The sequence below is a fragment of the Pantherophis guttatus genome, chromosome 9, assembly GCF_059756535.1.
Source record: "Pantherophis guttatus breed Tessera chromosome 9, ASM5975653v1, whole genome shotgun sequence".
Taxonomy (NCBI): Eukaryota; Metazoa; Chordata; class Lepidosauria; order Squamata; family Colubridae; genus Pantherophis; species Pantherophis guttatus.
The window spans coordinates 20,923,510-20,941,799 of NC_142071.1; the positions used below are offsets into that span (position 1 = coordinate 20,923,510).

Genomic DNA, 18,290 nt, shown 5'->3' on the forward strand with positions numbered 1-18,290 from the left:
GTGTGGGTGGGAACGGGCAACGGTTATTGTCTCGGAAGACAGGAAAGTCCCAAATGAGCTCCTAGTTTTGTCGGTAAAACATTGGCCAGCCTGGAAGCACGATGGACTTTCTTTTGCCAACATTAAAAAAAAAAATGCTTCCAGTATCTGTTAACCTCCTACGCAAATGGGATGAAGAGAAGGAGGGGAAGGGGAGAAAGAGCCCTTCTGCAATTTATCCACCACCAATTTTCACCTGAAGAAATGCCCCAGACAGAGCTATCTGTCTGCTCCCACCTCCCCTCTCTGCTGTGTCTGAGAAATGGACTTGATCTAGAGATGGCGGAGGATCCGTCTGGCTTAGAGGGAATACAAGGGGTCTGATAACAGGACCGGAAACCCATCAGAGTCACCCCACTCTAACTCTCTGGGCCTTGTCAAAATTACCTGCCAAAGGAGGCTTGTTCTCTAAGCCTGCACCTTGTCATCCCATACGGGTAATCGGAAACAGCTGCTAGAGGGAAGTCTCAAAACATTAGTGGAACAGCGGGGGGGATAGAAGAAGGCATGTATAACTTTTTCTCCGTATTACTCAGAATATTTGTCATCGGGTGGGGCATTTTAAAGGGTCCACGTTTGAAAGTCCAAAGGCCCCCCAAGGAGAAACACCTATGTTATTTTTATTATTATATAATAGTGGCCAAAGTTGTGGAAACCTTTTGGGAAAAGTGTATTGTTAAGGATATTGTTGTTGTGATGAACATCAGTTAGAGAAGATGCCTTGTTTCTGAGTCAGATTACTTTCTGATCTAGTGCAGCACCATATTTTATTCGTACTGATTATTCTCCAGTGATATGGAACGGAACAGAACAGAACAGAACAGAGCTGGAAGGGACTTGGAGGTCTTCTAGTCGAGCCCTCTGCTCAAGCAGGAGAACCTATACTATTTCAGATAAGTGACTGTCTAGACTCTTCTTAAAAACCTCCAGTGATGGAGCACCTGTTAAGGATATTGTTGTTGTGTTACAAACCAGCAGAGTGTAGAGCACAGAGAAACGTTGCTGAGAGCAATGAATAAGAGATATGCAAACTGGTTTATCAAAAGTCTACTTTATCGTGAAAAAACAATCTCATAGTTTTTAAATCAATCCAAGTCTTTGCCAGGTAAATCAGTCCAGTGATACAAAAACTCTTCTTACCACACAAACAGTAGTTGGTTAGAATAACAAACTCACTCTGGTTCACAAACCACGATGGTAGCAGATCCATCCAACCGATGATAGCACAATGGTTGCAATTCCACACACAATGGTAGCTTATCATCAACTGAATACGTTACAGTACCTTTCTTAAATACGTTCACAACTAATTACAGCATGACTCAGCATTACAATGAATCAGCAGGAAAACTTTAAAGTCAATACATATTCATATTAAAGTCACAGAACACATATATTGCCTGGACAACTTGTTAGGCTCAAACCATATCCTAACATGTATTTTCTAAAACTAGCTAATAACACCACTTTTTTTTTTTTTTGGAGTAGTACCATAAAATTATACATCAATGGAAAGATAATTTAATCAAGAATGTAATGCAATAACTTTTACGAAGGGTTTGCTATTAGAATAGCAGTTACAGTATAAAGAAGAAAAGTGGAACACATAGAAAAAATGAGATGTACAAAAATGATCACCATGTCAGTTAATACTTAGTTGGGTAACCTTTAGCATGAATTACGGCCTTATGACGTCTTCCCATAGAGTAAACCAAGTCTTTTAGTTCTGCAGCTGTTATAATGTGAAACCAAGATTGAATGATTGTTTCTATTAACTGGGTTTTATTGCTGGGTCGCTTCTGACTAACAAGTTTCTTCAGTCGGCTCTACAGATTTTCAATTGGGTTAAGGTCTGGGCTATTCCTAGGTCATTCTAGCAGTGGAATAGGATTGTCTTGAAACTCCAAAAAAAAAAAAAAAAAAAAAAGTGGTGTTATTAATCATCAAACCTCAAAAATACACTTTTCTCAAAAGGTTTCCACAATTTTGGCCACTACTGTAAGTAGTTTCATCAATACAACATTTTGTCCTGGTGACTTGGGTGGCAGATGTTCCCCCTTGCTTGACACGTTACCAATCTATCAGCACTTTTTGCCTCCCTTGTGAGCCAGGCTTCCACTCACACCCAAAGGGTATGCAGGATGGGAAACGGAGTGGTTCCTTTGAAGTTTCTGTTTCTGGTTCATTGGGTTTTGAGTAGTGAGAATCCTCCTTTTGCAGTCATCAGCTTTGGATTTAGGCTAATTTATTGGGGTACTTGCTTATTTATCATCTTATACTGTAGTTAGAGCCCACTTCAATCACAGATGAAACTAAGTTATAGTATTGAATATTGAAAAAAAGCAATAAATGACAAGAAAGACAAAGCAAGGAAATGATAAGAAAAAGCAACAAAGTTGATTAGAGATGCTGGAAGTAAAATGTATGAAGAACAGTTGCAGGAATTGGGTATGTCTTATCTAGTGAAAAGAAGGTCTACAGGTGACATGATAGCAGTGCTCCAATAGCCACAAAGAAGATGGAATCAAGCTATTCTCCAAAGCAAAGAAGGCAGGATAAGGAATAATGGATGGAAACTCATCAAGGAGAGAAGCAACGTAGAACTAAGGAGAAATTTCCTGACAGTTAGAACAATTAACCAGTGGAATAGCTTGCCTCCAGAAGTTGTGGGTGCTTCAACATGGGAGGTTTTCAAGAAGACACTGGACAGCCATTTCTCCAGAATGGTATAGGGTCTATTGCTTGAACTTGAACACCTCCAAGGTTCCTTCTAACTCCATTATTCTGTTCTTATCTATGAGCAGAAAGAAACTATCATGGGCCTACCCATCCTTATTAAGAACATCTGCCATGATACCATCTAAGGCAGGGGTCTGCAACCTTAAACACTCAAAGAGCCATTTGGAATCATTTCCCACAGAAAAGAAAACACCGGGAGCCACAAAACCCTTCCCGTGCCTGACTATTTCTTGAGTGGCCACAAAACTAGCCTATGTAGTTGAATTAAATGTTCTGTTTTCTTCTGAAACTTTTCTTTTCTTGGATTTATCCATGGTTGGCCTACCGGGGGTTGAAAAGCTCAATAAATCACGTGCCGGCGGGTGTCACACATTGGTGGTTGTGATACATATTTTGAGTAACAGGGAGCTGGAGCAGAGGGGTGAAAGAGCCACATGCGGCTCCAGAGCCGCAAGTTGCTGACCCCTGATCTAAGGGTACCCCTTTGTCGCGTCTAAAAAAACAATGAGGCACATCAGCTGGAATAAAATGTGCTGTGTTAACTAAATAACTTAATTTAATTTATTTAAATTAAACAAAAATAAAATAAAGTCTAGATTCCCCCCCCCAATTTAAATGGAGGACAGAGCATGATGGATGCTTACTCTGAGCTACCCTTAAATGAAGAGTAGTGTAGAAACATTTTTAATGATCTCATTTCCCCACATAGGTTAAGAGAACATGTTTATTCAAAGCAGATGTAGAAGGGATTACCTTTTCTCACCGAGGTGAGTTAGGAGGACTTGGAGTTGTAGCCTTATGAGGTTGAGGGACTTCCTACCATGTGACTTGCACCAAGTAATTCATTTATCGCTGGTGTAGGACTTAACAACTAACTTACATATTAGGAAGAAATGCGATAAATTCATAACCAAAAACAGATTTGCAGTTGGGAAGGGGAAAAGGGAAGTTGGGGAAAAAACATCTGGGTGAGGTTTATTTAAAAATATGTTCATTGTTTACCTGGAGAGAGAGCTTGAAAGTGGATGAAATACTGAGGAACAAGGAGAATTAATCTACTATATGTGTAAGATTTTTCTTTCTCTCAGACTCAGAAAATATCAAATTTAGATGTAGTAGATTCAGCCCACAATTATTGTGCTATGTTTTGAAAGAACTTCAGTCAATCTAGTATGTTAGTGTCATCTTAGTTCATAGTTACCTAGATCAGGGGTCGGCAACCTTAAACACTCAAAGAGCCACAAAGGTCCTAACTGGAAGGCACCCGTTCAATTCTGGAGCCAACCGGAAGTCCAGTTCCCACACCATAGAGTCTCCTCCTAGCGCGGCGTCCTTTTTCCTCTGCAAACAAGAAGTCCAGTTCCCCCACCATAGAGTCTCCTCCTAGCACAGTCTGCTTTTTCCTCTGCAAACAAGAAGTCCAGTTCCCCCACCATAGAGTCTCCTCCTAGCACAGTCTGCTTTTTCCTCTGCAAACAAGAAGTCCAGTTCCCCCACCATAGAGTCTCCTCCTAGCACAGTCTGCTTTTTCCTCTACCTGTCCTAACCGAAAGCCCTATCAACTGTGGAGCCAACTGGTGACAAGGAGCCACAGCAGAGGGATGAAAGAGCCACATGCAGCTCCAGAGCCATAGGTTGCTGACCTCTGACCTAAATGTAAATTTCCCTAAATTAAATGGGACTTAGGCCTGTTGTATGGGACATGGTGGCTCAGTGGCTAAGATGCTGAGCTTGTCGATCGAAAGGTTCGGCAGTTCAGCGGTTCAAATCCCTAGTGCTCTGTAATGGGGTGAGCTCCCGTTACTTGTCCCAGCGTCTGCCAACATAGCAGTTTGAAAGCACGTAAAAAATGCAAGTAGAAAAGTAGGGACCACCTTTGGTGGGAAGGTAACAGCGTTCTGTGCGCCTTTGGTGTTTAGTCACGCCAGCCACATGACCACAGAGATGTCTTTGGACAGCGCTGGCTCTTCGGTTTAGAAACGGAGATGAGCACCGGCCCCTAGAGTCGGGAATGACTAGCACATATGTGCGAGGGGAACCTTTACCTTTAGGCCTGTTGTACACATGCATCAGAAAGATGTATTTATGTTCTGATGTCATAGCATGGAGTGATGTTGAAAATAATTAAATATGAATTTATGTTAAGTCATATTAAAGCCCTGATTGTGATCCTAAAGTTGTCATAATGGTGCTAAGTTTTTCAGAGGGATTACTGGGGTCATTGCATAATACCGCCTCCTAAGGAACGGGAAGGTAAACTTTTCTTTCTGCTATATCTAAAGCTATATCTCTGAAAATATCTTAGAACCACTCAATGGTACACCTGCATCTGGACCTAGCTGTGATCACTGATGTTGCTCCATAGAAGCCTAGCAGAGTTCATCAGAATAGAGGGATCCGTATAGGTCGGGGGTCAGCAACCCACAGCTCTGGAGCCGCATGTGATTCTTTCATCCCTCTGCTGTGGCTCCCTGTCGCCGATCGGCTTCACAATTGATAGGGCTTTCAGTTAGGACAGGTAGATGAAAAAGGATGCTGTGCTAGGAGAAAACTCTATGGTGGGGGACTTCCGGTCAGCTCCAGAATGGAATGGGGGGCTTCTGGTTAGGACCTCTGTGACTCTTCGAGTGTTTAAGGTTGCCAACCCCTGGTATAGGTAGTCCTCGTGTTATGACCATAATGGAGCCAGCCCATCACAGTCATAAGTTATGACAGTAGTAAAATGGGTCAATCATGTGTTAAATCAATCTGATTTTACAACCTTTTGGGTGCGGTTGTTAAGTGAACACCATAGTTGTTAAATAAACCTATAGTTTGCTATGGTGCAGTTTTTCAGAAAACCGGAAGTAAATACCAACCAACAGTGAGATCAGGTATATTTTCAGCACCATTGCAGGTGCTTCCACTCAGAAATTGATGGATGTTTCTTGGTCGGTCCTCAAAGGTCATACGTATTACTATATATAAGTACTGATAAGTACTGATTTTAAAACTTAGATGTCAAATAGATTTTGAACCCAAGCTGCTAATTAATTTCCACATTCAGAAGTTCTAGATAAAACAAAGATATGTATGTATAATTTAAGTGGCCAATGTCCACCTCATTGGTTTCAGAATAAGAAAATAACAGACTCGGAAGGGACCTTGTAGGTCATCTAGTCCAACCCCCCCACCCTACAGATCCTACACCATTTTTGACAGATGGCAATCCAGTTTCTTCTTGAAAGCTTCCATTGATGAAGCTCCCACAACTTCTGAAGGGAACCTCTGTTCCATGGGTTGATTGCTCTCCCTGTCAGAAAACTTCATCTTATTTCTAGGTAATGATAGTTCATCTCTTCCTTATTATATTTCTCTCTTTTTAATACTCATTTCATGGCCATTAACTGTTCCAGACTCATACCCTTATTTCAGTGGTGAAATCCATTTTTTTTACTACCGGTTCTGTGGGCGTGGCTTGGTGGGCATGGTGTGGCTTGGTGGGCGTGGCTTGGTGAGCATGGCAGGGGAAGGATACTACAAAATCTCCATTCCCTCCCCACTCCTGGGGGAAGGATATTGCAAAATCTCCATTCCCTCCCCACTCCTGGGGGAAGGATATTGCTGATTTTCCATTCCCACCCCACTCTGGGGCCAGCCAGAGGTGGTATTTGCCGGTTCTCCGAACTACTCAAAATTTCCGCTACCAGTTCTCCAGAACCTGTCAGAACCTGCTGGATTTATACCCCTGCCTTATTCTAGGATTTTCCATTGTCTTCTACCATCCAAACATTTTTATTAAGTGCTCCTTCCACTCCTCAGCCTTGTCGCTATGCTAGATTGATGCTTTACTGGCAATATAAGCAATGACTCTTACCATACAAACCTTGGAATTAGAGGAAATAAGGAGCTTTAAAGTGTTAAAGAGTTTGGGGAATTATACATGCACTTAAATATTTCTTTTACATGCCATCAGTGTCCCCATGCTTCAAGTATAATTCTCCTTCAGGTCTAGCCTCATAGCCCACTATTCATAAACATTGGAGATTCCTGCCAAGCTGATCTTGGAAAAGGAACAATCAGAGGATTAACTAACTAATCAGGTAAGCATCTTGATACACCTAATTCATCTTTATTTCAAGGCTGGTAAGGGAAACCCAAAATAAGATTAACTGCTGTGATTAACAGAGGAGGCTGTGGAAAGATTTGTAGATTTTTTCCCCTCTGTTCTGAACTTTATCACACAAATTCCACATTTGCTTCTTATTTTGGAACCCAAGCTATAATTATGGTTATCATTTTTCATAATTGACCTCTTCAAGAACTAATTTGCCAGGTTTCAAACGATGTGGGGGTGGAGAATTAGGAAAACATTTCCTTAAAAGAATGTTATACCGGTTCACTTTTCAGCAAATTCTGTCAAATGTTCCCATGCTATGGGTGATTGGTTGTCACTCTGCACTCTTCAGACTGCCAGGATTCAGTGGTGGCTCAACCATTATCCAAACCATGACATGAAATGAATGGCATTTGATTGATTGACCAAGTTAATAAAGCTTTAGACCAGGGGTGTTAAACTCAAGGCCCGGGGGCCAGATCCAGCCTGCAGGGTGCTTAGATCTGGCCAGTGGTGGGTTCCTCCCGGTCCGGTTTGGCTGAGCCGGTAGTGGTGATGATATGATGTCACCAAACCGGTTCTCCCTCCCCCGCCCTCCCACGTTATTCTTACCTTTTATTTGGTCCCACCCCCAATCTATTGCTGCCTCCTGAGTCCCAGCTGATGACTAGAGGGGAAAAAACTGTTTAAACTCTTGCTGCGGGGCTTCAAAGGGCCGCCCTACAGCTGATCAGTGTTAAAAGCAAACAAATGAGACGGGTCGTAAGTGCGAGGACTGGTCGTAAGTGTGAGGACCTTCCAGAAATGACTCTGACCAGCTAGCCACGCCCACCTAGTCACATGACCTCCAAGCCACACCCACAAAATAAGCCACGCCCACAGAACCAGTAGTAAAAAAATTTAGAACCCACCCCTGGATCTGGCCCATAGGGCCACCCTGGAAATAGTGAAGGACTCGCCTGCAGTGCCTCTGCCAGTGAAAATGGAGCTCATGAGGGCCACAGGAGGCCCTCCCGAGCTCTGCTTTAGCTGGCAGAGGGTTGCAGGAGGCTGAAACTGGAGCTTACGAGTCCGTTTTTGCTGGCAGAGCGCTCGGGCCACCATAGGCACTCCTGACACAAGTGGCATTGAGCTGGCCCTCCCGAGGTCAAACACAACCCTGATGCAGCCCCAGGGGTGAAATGTAAAATTTGTTACTACCGGTTCTGTGGGCGTGGTTTGGTGGTGGTGGTGGTGTAATGTGACTGGGTGGGCGTGGCCATTTTTTTTTTTTTTACATTTCAAAGCATTTTTTCTGCAAATGCAAAAAAATGCTTTGAAAAGCCTCTGCCGATCAGGCAACACAGCTGGGATCGTCAGAGCCTTTTCAAAGCATTTTTTTAACCACCTCTTCTGCTGAAGAGGTTGCAGAAAAAAATGCTTTAAAAGTCTCTCTGACGATCCCAGCTGAGTTGCCTGATTAGCAGAGAGACTTTTCAAAGCATTTTTTTCTGCAACCTCTTCAGCGGAAGAGGTGGTTAAAAAAAATGCTTTGAAAATGCTCTGACGATCCCAGCTGTGTTGCCTCATCAGCAGAGGCTTTTCAAAGCATTTTTTCAACCACCTCTGGAAGAGGTTGCATAAAAAAATGCTTTGAAAAGCCTCTGATGATCCCAGCTGAGCCACGCGATCATCAGAGGCTTTTTTTTTTACTTTTAAAAGCATTTTTTTGGTGGAAGAAGTTGTAGAAAAAATGCTTTTAAAAGTTTTTTAAAAAAAGCCTCTGATGATCGTGTGGCTCAGCTGGGCATGGGGGGGGCAGGGATTTTTGCTACCAGTTCTCCGAACCACCTGCCGCCATCGCTACCGGATCGGGCGGTCCGGTCCGAACCGGGAGCATTTCACCCCTGTGCGGCCCTCAATGAAATCGAATTTGACACCCCTGCTTTAGACTTTGCCCTTCTGCCCTAAAAGCTCGTGGTGAAATTTACATAATAAAACAACTGGAAATCTCTGCCTTTGAGGTGAAAATCTAAGTATAAAATCTAAAAAGGTACAAAAGTTAAAAAAAGTTGGGATGAACCATTAAGTAGGATTAAAGAAAGACGTCTTGGATCTGTTTGCTGCCATCTAATGTTCATTTGGCATATTGCAGCCTTCTTCTGGTACTCTGTGAATTCCTCCAATCGCTTTTTGGGAAGCCTTATGGAAAGTCCTTGATGGAGTGAGAAACTGAGTTGAAGTAAAATTGAATTAAGACACGCAAAACCCCGTGTTTAAGTAGCAAATTAAAACATGTAACTATAGAATGAAGGAATATCTAGCTTGAAAAGAGGACACATATAAAAATGTGGAACTGCAGTGGAAACAGGGGTGGACTGCTGGGGGTTCACAGGGGTTCGGGAGAACCTCTAGCTAAAATTCTGCGCAGTTCAAAGAACCCCCAAATCCCACTCCTGGCTGGCCCTGCCCTGCCCACCCTACCCCGCCCCTCCGAGGAGTCCCCACGTGGCCCATTTTGGATGCAGGTAAGTGCAGAGTGTGCACGGAGGTTCAGGGAGGGCGAAAAACAGGCCTACTGGGAGTTTGGGAAGGCCTGTTTCTTGCCTCCAGAGGGCCCTGAGAACCTGGGGAGGCCATTTTTGCTCTCCTGGAGGCTCAAGGAAAACCTCCGGAGCCCGGGGTGGGCAAAAACATCCCCCCCTCCGAACCCTAGACCACACCCACTATGGCCACGCCCACCTAGCAACCAGGCAGAGAACCCCTTGCTAAAATTTTTGAAGCCCACCCCTGAGTGGAAATCATAGGATGAAACCGCAACAGAAAATTCTAATGTCATAAAGAGGCTGCATTAAGAGCACCATAATGATAGAAAGCAGTACTTTAGCCCTTACTTCTAAGTGATCCTTTCATGGCACTCTTTTGGGCAGATCCAGGGTGGAGCCCACAAAGGCGGAAATGAAGCTGCTGTACAAGAGAACACGGGAGTTTATACTGATATGACAAATAACTCAGATACAATCTGGCCCATCGTAAAAGATTTTTTCAGCAGATAAGACCTCTCTCAACAGAGCTAAGTGAAAAACAATTCTCAACCAGAGTATTCATCTTCTCCCAAACCTAGGGAGTTTGACTGAATCGAAAGTTTCTAATTTTTTTAATGTGCAGGTTTATTTTTAATTTTTTGCCTCCAAGTTCTATGATCTATGCCTAGATCAGAATGGAGAATGCAAAGATTGTCCCATGTTTCAGGCTTTTTGTGATATGCTGAGATATTCACTCCAAAAGTAGGCATAATCAGGACCCAGAGGGTTGAAAAGTACCATGGTTCTTAAGAGATATAATTGATGCCTTAAGCAAAGTTGGGTGTAGATAGGATTATGTAGATAATGTACATTATCTTAATTATGTAGATAAGAATATTCACAGGTCCCTCGCATCCTGGACATAAACTGTTTCAACTCCTACCCTCAAAACGACGCAATAGAGCACTGCACACCAGAACAACTAGACCAGGGATGGGTTCTACTTACCTTTACTACCGGTTCGCAATGGGATTGCTTCTGTGCATGCGCAGATCACCGATGATAACATCCAGGGTGGTGGGTGGGGCCTCCGGCCAGTTTTACTACCGGTTCTTGTGAACCAGTCCAAACTGGGGGCAACCCATCATTGAACTAGACACAAGAACAGTTTTTCCCCAAACACCATCACTCTGCTAAATGAATAATTCCCTCAACACTGTCAAACTATTCACTAAGGCTGCACTACTATTAATCTTCTCATCGTTCCCATCACTCATCTCCTCCCCCTTATGTCTGTATGACTGTAACTTTGTTGCTGGTATCCTTACAATTTATATTGACTGTTTCCTAATATGATTTGATTGCTTATTTGTACCCTATGACTATCATTAAGTGTTGTACCTTATGATTCTTGATAAATGTATCTTTTCTTTTATGTACACTGAGAGCATATGCACCAAGACAAATTCCTTGTGTGTCCAATCACACTTGGCCAATAAAAAATTCTATTCTATTATGTCTGGATTAATGTACTCAAAAAGTCATCCACCTCTCCAAGTATTGAATTGCTTTGTTTCTACCTTCTGAGGTTTTACTGAAGAGGGTTTTTGATTATGAAGTCTCCATGAAAACAAGCTTCACTTCCAACCCTACCAAAAACAACATCCTTCCTAGCAATGGGCAGAAGACAAATCAAGGTGAGAAGGAGGAAGAAGTAAAAAAAAGATTAAGCCTCTTTCTAGTTGAACGAGTTGGACAAATCCATGTTGTCTCATTGGGGATAATATGGAAGAAGTTCACCGTTGCCTTCTTGTGAAATAATGTCACAGCATCCCAGGCTACCCTACAACCGCAGGACTTCCAGTGCAAACTAGGTCCAATTCTTCAATTAAAAAAAAAAATAGTTCACCCAAAATCAGTGGAATTCATACTACCATATGTGGACAGCAATAATCTTCATGACCACTTGATGGAAGCAAAGAGATATAGTAAGTCCCAACTCTTTGCTGCTGGCTAGTGGTTGTTGCAATTATTGCAGCAGATAAGACACACCTAGGCTATATGCTGTCATCTACTATGGATAAATATTAATTTTCAGAGGGGCCATAACTCATAATCAGAGGTTCTTCTTTATAATCTGGCCCAGAGTTCAATCCACGATCTCTCGAACTAGAGAGAGAATTAATGCTGAAAAACTTTTCTCAACCTGATGTCTAATATAATGTGAACTAAGACACTTTCATAGGATATATAAGACATTTGTCTGATTCAAACTTCCAGCTGTGATGCAACAGCAACATAAAAAAAAAAAGCAAACCCTCAAATTCAAATTGGACTGTTCAGATCTATAATCGAAAGCAGCTCAAATCTAATGACTGTGTATGATTCACAAACGATTTGGCAGAAGGGTTTTTTTCACACGGATGTGAACATAGCACCTCTCTGGGGTTCATTAAAGCAGCTGGTCCTTTTTTTCCTAGGCTCTGAGTATAAATGCTTCATTTCTGAAGTGTGCACTGCTTTATCAGATGACCATTTCCTACAGAACATTTGTATTTCATTCAATAGGCCAGGGATGAAAACCAGAATACCAAATCTTAGTCCCAGTAAGCAAAAACAAAACAAAACCCCAGCCAGATAATACTATACAAACAAATCAAATGCTGAGATAACCTTAACACAGCTGAAACTGCTTCCTTGTTCCTATGGCCAGAGACATACCGTTGAGTCATTGTTAATGGAAGCCATGAAGTGTTATCGCTCAGTAAGGATGCAACATAATCAGTCATTCATGCCCTAGTCACCTCCTGTCTTGACTGTTGCAACACACTTTACATGGGGCTCACCCTGAAGAGCATCTGGAAGCTTCAGTTGGTGCAAAATGCAGCGGCCGCTTGGTTTTGTGTAGACCTCAGTGTGCACATGTTTCACCTCTCCTGCGGGAACTGCATTGGTTGCCAATTTGCTTCCGAGTGCAATTCAATGTGCTGGTTGTCACCTTTAAAGCCCTTCATGGCTTGGGTCCAGCTCAGGGATGGGTTCTACTTACCTTTACTATTGGTTTGCAACGGCGCCGCGCACATGCGCAGAAGCTTCCTGATGATGTCCGGGTCAGTGGACGAAGCCTCCCGCCAGTTTTACTACTGGTTCTTGCAAACCGGTCTGAACCAGGGGCAAACTGTTAAATAGCACTTAGCTGCCAGCTGCCTGCAATTACTGCAAGTTTGAATCTCACCAGGCTCAAGGTTGACTCAGCCTTCCATCCTTCCGAGGTAGGTAAAATGAGGACCCAGATTGTGGGGGCAATAAGCTGACTTTGTATAAAAAAGAACATCGCTTGAGGGGGTGTGAAAGCCCTACTAAGCAGATATATACAAAAGTATGAAGGCTATTGTTTAACGTATTGTAAGCCACCCTGAGTCTCCGGAGAAGGGCGGTATATAAATCGAACCAATAAACAAATAAATAAATAAACCACCACTGGTCCAGGTTACCTGAGGGACCATCTCTTCCCGGTCACATCTACCCAACCCACTAGAGCGGGGAGGCAAGGAATGTGGTGAGTCCCATCCCCTAGGGAGATACACCTGGTGGGATCCAGAAGAAGGGCCTTCTCCGTGGTGGCTCCCTCTCTCTGGAACATCATCCCTCCCAGAAATTAGATTGCCCCCATTCTAACACTCTTCCAGAAGACCCTGAAGACCTGGTTCTGCGAGCGGGCCTGGGGAACCCAGAATGGGATGGAGCCCATTAAATGGCTTGTATAAATATGTGTTGTCACTGGGGTGAGGTTGGATGGGAGGGTATTATATTATTAATTGATTATTTTTTTATTTTTCTATTATTTTTTTATTTTTTTATATGATGTTTTATATGTGTGTAAGCCGCCTTGCCTGGGGAGGGAAGCTATGGAAAATCTAGACAGCTTACTAAAAAGCAGAGACATCACCCTGCCAACAAAAGTGTGTATATAGTTAAGGCTATGGTTTTCCCAGTTGCAATGGATGGCTGTGAAAGTTGGACCATAAGGAAGGCTGAGCGCTAAAGAATGGAGGTCTTTGAACTATGGTGCTGGAGAAGACTCCTGCTAGTCCCTTGGACTGCAAGGCGATCAAACCGGTCAGTTCTAGAGGAAATCAACCCTGACTGCTCTTTAGAAGGCCAGATCCTGAAGATGAAACTCAAATACTTTGGCCACCTAATGAGAAGGAAGGACTCACTGGAGAAGAGCCTAATGCTGGGGAAGATGGAGCGCAAAAGAAGAAGGGGATGGCAGAGAAGGTGGCTGGATGGAGTCCCTGAAGCAGTAGGCATGATCTTAAATGGACTCCAGAGGATGGTAGAAGACAGGAAGGCCTGGAGGAATGTTGTCCATGGGGTTGTGATGGGTCGAACATGACTTTACAACTAACAACAACAACAAAACTGCTTTGATTTGCCATGGCGAGTAGGCGGCAATATAAATTTTCTAAACTAAATAAATAAATTGGAATGGAATGGAATGGACATTCAGCATGTTCTTTAAAGTGAAACCAAAGTGGTCCTCACAGTCCACCATATCCTGTGTCATTGCCTACGATAACCACCAGCAACTGCAGCCTTCCTCTTTAGTGGAATCTGTCCTTCTGAATGACAGAAGATTACAGGAACAAGAATATGGAACCACCATCCAATTATATTTCTTGTTCCTCTTTGGTTTAAGAGGCACTCCTCAACAATGGAAGGTTTGTTACGATTCCGTTTCCTACTACGAAGATTGGGGGCAGCGCCTCGTTCCAGCCTCTTCTATTGAATCCTTTGGAGTACTCCCTGACTTCTGGAAGATGCATCTGGCAATCTGGAGTTAATGTGCATGTCAGATTTCACCACTCATCACAATTCCTGGAACTCAGTCCCGTTCCTCGAAATTGTTTAGTGAGAAACATCTGCTAACTGAGATGTCAAGTGCCATGAGATCAAGAGATATTCTTTTGAAAAGAGAGGAACAGGAAAGTACAATTATTTTAAACATTTGCTCCATGAGTTCTCTGTGTTTCTATGTATGTACACAAATACAAACACACACACACACACATACAGAATGAGGGTGTGAGCAAATATTTCTCACATATATAAGTATGTACAGTATTTGAATTGAGTCTCTTTCTGCATTTTCAATCATTTCCCATGCTGAGAGCCCCTATGGCCATTCAGTCTTTCCATTTCTGAATCCCACAGAGCATTATGATTACAGCCATTCTTCTGGAAAAGCAAGTCAAAATCATACTCCATCCTTTGCACTTTGTCCTCTTCAAGAGATCGCGCATCCTGGACATCAACTGTTTCAACTCCTACCCTCAAAACGCCGCTGTAGAGCACTGCGCACCAAAACAAATAGACACAAGAACATTTTTTTTCCCAAATGCCATCACTCTGCTTAGCAACTAATTCCCTCAACGCTGTCAAAAAATGTCAGTATTATTTTTAATTTCTTGTATGTCTATTGCTGGTCGATGACCGTAATAAAGTTTTTATTCTTCTATTCCCAACACTGTCGAACTATTCACTAAGTCTGCATTAGTATTACTATTAGTCTTCTCATCGTTCCTATCACCCATCTCCCCCCACTTATGACTGCATGACTGTAACTTTGTTGCTTATATCCTTATGATTTATATTGATATTGATTGTTTCCCAGTATAATTTGATGGCTTATTTGTACCCTATAACTATCATTAAGTGTTGTACCTTATGATTCTTGACGAATGTATCTTTTCTTTTTATGTATACTGAGAGCTTATGCACCAAAGACAAATTCCTTCTTGTGTCCAATCACACTTGGCCAATAAAGAATTCTATTCTATTCTATTCTATTCTATTCTATTCTATTCTAGTCTAGTCTAGTCTAGTCTAGTCTAGTCTAGTCTAGTCTATTCTATTCTAGTCTAGTCTAGTCTAGTCTAGTCTAGTCTAGTCTAGTCTAGTCTAGTCCAGTCCAGTCCAGTCCAGTCCAGTCCAGTCCAGTCCACCCTACCTTACCTTACCTTACCCTACCCTACCCTACCCTACCCTACCCTACCCTACCCTACCCTACCCTACCCTACCCTACCCTATTCTATTCTATTCTATTCTATTCTATTCTATTCTATTCTATTCTATTCTAACCTAAAAACCTAAGTTTCTCCCCCCAGTGCGCACTACCTTTCTCCTGCATTTCTGCCTCCCGTGCCTTCCCCAATCTCCTCAATTTCTCCCCCCATCGTGCCCTAGCTTTTTCCTGCATTTCTGCAATGGAGAGGCACCTGAGGAGGGTGGAACCCAGTGGTGAAATCCAATTTTTTTTACTACTGGTTCTGTGGGCGTGGCTTGGTGGGCATGGTGTGGCTTGGTGGGTGTGGCAAGGGAAGGATACTGCAAAATCCCCATTCCCTCTCCACTCCTGGGGGAAGAATATTGCAAAATCTCCATTCCCACCCCACTCTGGGGCCAGCCAGAGGTGGTATTTGCCAGTTCTCCAAACTACTCAAAATCTCCACTACCGGTTTTCCGAACTGCTCAAAATTTCCGCTACCGGTTCTCCAGAACCTGTCAGAACCTGCTGGATTTCACCCCTGGTGGAACCTGTGGAGATCGGGGAAAGCACGGGTGGCAAACATGCAAGAGAAACCTAGCACACGCTGGGGGAGAAGCTGCAGAGATTGGGGAAGGCCTTGCACATGCGGGGCAGAGATCCAAAGACCAGCTGGTCAGCGGGAGGCGCGCACGCATGCACAGGGAAGCTGGGCTGGGCAACGGCTGGCATGCCCAGAGAGAGGCCTCTGCATGCCATGTGTGGCACATGTGCCATTGGTTCACCATCATGGTTATAGGATTTCAGCATCTTTTTTGTACCATGGTGACCAGGAGAAAACGTAGTACTCCAAGTGTAGCCTGACTGATGTACTTTGATAGATACTTGTACCAGTTTTTTGGTAACTCTCAGGTACTCCACCTGAGTCCTTCATGCATGGCTTGTCTCCCAAATTATTTTCTTTTTTTTTAAAGGACAACATCTCCCTCTAGCTAAGTTTGACTCCTAGTGACTGCATGTTCGAAATGGTTTGCCTTTTTTTCCCCCTGGAACCCTTTTCCCCCCCCAACTTCTCAGTTTAGACAAAATTATATCTGTGCCATTTTTTATTTTCTCTTTCTGATTTCTAGTCGAAGTTCTAACTAGGGCCAATCCCAGTTACTTTCTGAGGCCAGTTAGGTGCTGGTATCAAGCTGAGTTATGAAAATGAAAAGAGGGAGAAATGACTATATCAGATTTCATATTATTAAACTCATATTAACCTAATTAACATGAAATTGCATTTAGATGTAAAATAAATTAAATCACATTTTCCTTTGTCTCGGTCCTACCTATTCAAATGTCAGTGATCTTCTGCTATTGTTTCTTCTTGAACCAAACTGGCAGAAGAATCAGAATTTTAATATCAACAATCATTATGCGTCCTACTGATTAAACCCATTTAAGTGAATATTTCTACTTCTTTAAAATAGGATTGGGCAGTATTGCTGAACTCCAAGCAACTGTAAAGAGAAGACCAATGGTGAGCAATGATGAGAGTTGTGTACTACAATATCTACCATATTTTTCAGAGTATAAGATGCACCTTTTCCTCCCCTAAAAGGGGGTGAAAATTTAGGTGCATCTTATACACCGAATGTAGCCGCGCCCACCGACTGGCTCCCACCCTTTGGCCTCTGCCTCCCAGCAATTTACTCCTTGCAGCAAGCAGCAAGAAGAAAGAGCCCATTTCAGCTTCAGCACAGCCTAATTAGCACAAGTTGATCATAGGTTGGATCAGTCTTCCAACCCTCAGCTGTTTCAGGCTGCAGGGATTGCCAGTGCCTATTGCTGCACGGGCCTCTGCTGCTTCCTGCAAGGAGATAAATTGCTGAGAGCAGATTTTTTTTTTTCTTGTGCTAATCAAGCTATGCTGAAAGCGAAAATGAAAGTAAAGCAGGCTGTTTGCTGTTTGCTGCAATGAGGCAAAATTGCTGGGAAGCAGAGGCAGATTTCTTTTTCTTGTTTTCCTCACCAAAAAAGGTAGGTGCATTTTATAATCCGGAGCATTTTATACCCCGAAAAATACGGTAATCATATTTTGGCTGTCCATGATATAAAAGAATGAAAATCCACTTTCCTTCTCCAACTCTTGGTACCTTCCTGGAATATTTTATTTCTGTCTTGTATTTCAGATCCACAAGAGGGAGTCCAACCTCATGAAACACACTTCGGCCAAGGGAATAGACCAAAAGTTTCTCTTGTGATAGGCACTTATTAAGTTAATGCATAACCCTAATGTAGTGCATGACACAAAATATTTAAAGGATGGCACAGAGAATGAAAAATCTACTGAGGTTGTAGACGTGAATACAAGAATGTAGCCTGGAAAGCATGTGACCTGACTTCAGTTCCTGTTGTTTAAAGTGCAGTTCTTTAATCATTGTAGGAGTTTGTGATGCTATTTTTAGTCAATCAAGAAAAAGGGATTGAAGCAATATTTACAGCCCAAATGCACGGATGTACACTCAGAAACAAACATCTCCAGTTTAATCAAAACGTATTCCCACGTAGGAAATTGGATTGCACCTGTAGGCAGCAGATGTGTTTCAAACAAGAAACTTTATTTATTTATAAACTTACAATTGATTCCCAAGTGGAAATGTACAGGATTGAAGCGGTAAACCTTTAAGCAAATGCATAATACACAAGTAGAACACAGTATCTCTCTAGAGAAGAGATAAGTAAGTATAAATGAATATTGGAAATGCAATCCCCCTTCCTTCTTTCCTTCCTTCCTTCCTTCCTTCCTTCCTTCCTTCCTTCCTTCCTTCCTTCCTTCCTTCCTTCCCTCCCTCCCTCCCTCCCTCCCTCCCTTCCTTCC

General features: G+C 42.7%; 1 long non-coding RNA gene across 1 annotated transcript; it reads left to right on the forward strand.

Annotated features, from left to right (window-relative positions):
* Nucleotides 1-6,789: 6,789 nt before the first annotated feature.
* Nucleotides 6,790-17,854, forward strand: LOC117668250 (uncharacterized). Its single transcript, XR_004592226.1, has 4 exons — nucleotides 6,790-6,860; nucleotides 10,967-11,075; nucleotides 16,900-16,949; nucleotides 17,602-17,854. It is a non-coding gene; the product is annotated as an uncharacterized LOC117668250 (long non-coding RNA).
* The last annotated feature ends 436 nt before the right edge of the window (nucleotides 17,855-18,290 follow it).